Source organism: Hippopotamus amphibius, chromosome 8 (genome assembly GCF_030028045.1).
Source record: "Hippopotamus amphibius kiboko isolate mHipAmp2 chromosome 8, mHipAmp2.hap2, whole genome shotgun sequence".
Taxonomy (NCBI): domain Eukaryota; kingdom Metazoa; phylum Chordata; class Mammalia; order Artiodactyla; family Hippopotamidae; genus Hippopotamus; species Hippopotamus amphibius.
This window is the reverse complement of record NC_080193.1, coordinates 114,345,106-114,347,158: the sequence shown is the minus strand read 5'-3', so window position 1 is coordinate 114,347,158 and position 2,053 is coordinate 114,345,106. Positions and strand designations below refer to the sequence as shown.

At 39.3% G+C, this 2,053-nt stretch overlaps 1 pseudogene; it reads left to right on the top strand.

Annotated features, from left to right (window-relative positions):
• Positions 1-398: 398 nt before the first annotated feature.
• On the top strand, positions 399-1,597 carry LOC130858913 (dnaJ homolog subfamily A member 1-like; annotated as a pseudogene).
• Positions 1,598-2,053: the final 456 nt, after the last annotated feature.

Genomic DNA, 2,053 nt, shown 5'->3' with positions numbered 1-2,053 from the left:
ACTTGTTATTTCCTGATCTTCCCATTCCGCCCCACACCAAATACCAACTGTTATATAACAAAACAGTAGAATATACAAAATACAATTCTCTTAAGTTATATTTATATTTATTTTTAACACCTATCATTTGCATAGTACTTTACCGAATGTATGAGAAATTGTATAACTTTTGATATTGATCCTTTCGTGAAATGATCATGAAATCTAATGAAAAGACAAGATAAACAAAACTTTCATCATCCAAATGAGTGTAAAATAGTAAAAACAAAAGCATATGAAAGACTTTAAATTCAATATATTGATTCATGCTTACAAAAATATATGAAGCAGATTATAATAATATCTTTTTTAAAAACAAGGACAGACACTGGCATTGGGCTGCTCACCAGCTGTAGAAAATGGTGAAAGAAACCACTTACTCTGATGTTTTGGGGATCAAACCCAATGCCACCCAAGAAGAATTGAAAAAGGCTTACAGGAAACTGGCCTTGAAGTACCACCCTGATAAGAATCCAAATGAAGGAAAGAAGTTTAAACAGATTTCTCAAGCTTATGAAGTGCTCTCTGATGCAAAGAAAAGGGAATTATATGACAAAGGAGCAGAACAGGCAATTAAAGAAGGTGGAGCAGGTGGCAGTTTTGGCTCCCCCATGGACATCTTTGATGTGTTTTTTGGAGGAGGAGGAGGAGGCAGGACGCAGAAAGAAAGGAGAGGTAAAAATGTTGTACATCAACTCACAGTAACCTTAGAAGACCTATATAATGGTGCAACAAGAAAACTAGCTCTGCAAAAGAATGTGATTTGTGACAAATGTGAAGGCCGAGGTGGTAAGAAAGGAGCAGTAGAGTGCTGTCCCAATTGCCGAGGTACTGGAATGCAGTAAGAATTCATCAGATAGGACCTGGAATGGTTCAGCAAATTCAGTCTGTCTGTATGGAGTGCCAGGGCCATGGGGAGCGGATCAGTCCTAAAGATAGATGTAAAAGCTGCAATGGAAGGAAGATAGTTCGAGAGAAGAAAATTCTAGAAGTTCATATTGACAAAGGCATGAAAGATGGCCAGAAGATAACATTCCATGGTGAAGGAGACCAAGAACCAGGACTGGAGCCAGGCGATATTATCATTGTTTTAGATCAGAAGGACCATGCTGTTTTTACTGGAGGAGGAGAAGACCTTTTCATGTGTATGGACATACAGCTGGTTGAGGCATTGTGTGGCTTCCAAAAGCCAATATCTACCCTCGACAACCGAACCATAGTCATCACATCTCATCCAGGTCAGATTGTCAAGCATGGAGGTATCAAGTGTGTGCTAAAGGAAGGCATGCCAATTTATCGCAGACCATATGAAAAGGGTCGCCTAATCATTGAATTTAAGGTAAACTTTCCTGAGAATGGCTTTCTCTCCCCTGATAAACTCTCTTTGCTGGAAAAACTCCTACCTGAGAGGAAGGAAGTGGAAGAGACTGTTGAAATGGACCAGGTAGAACTAGTGGACTTTGGTCCAAATCAGGAAAGACAGCGCCATTACAATGGAGAAGCCTATGAGGAGGATGAACACCACCCTCGGGGCGGGGTTCAGTGTCAGACCTCCTAATGGGGCTGCTGGATGGCACTCGCTGCTGGCGTTTTATTTGCAGTAGTGATTGAGTGAAGGACTATAATCATAATATGCTCACTACTTGCTATTGTTTTGTTTCAGTATTCAATTATAGTAGTGTTTTAAAAGTTAAATGAAGAATAAACTCGAATATAAAAGCTTTGACTTTGCCCTGTATGTATGATGACTTCAGTGTGCAAGACGAGTTTCATACTTGTAAAAACTACTTTAAGAAATTTCCCCTAGCATTTGTTAGGCCGTACTTTGTGATTTCAGCTGTGTACATGAAATAGCTTAGACTGAAATGCCAGATATATGTGTTGACTTCAGTGTATGACCCTTAATTGTTAAGCTATGAAGTTAAAACTGTATTTAACTAGCAGTCAAAGAATTTGTAGAGGAGTGTTGGTCTGTATAAGGGGATTAAGTGGGATTCATTGTGATGCCTCTGCA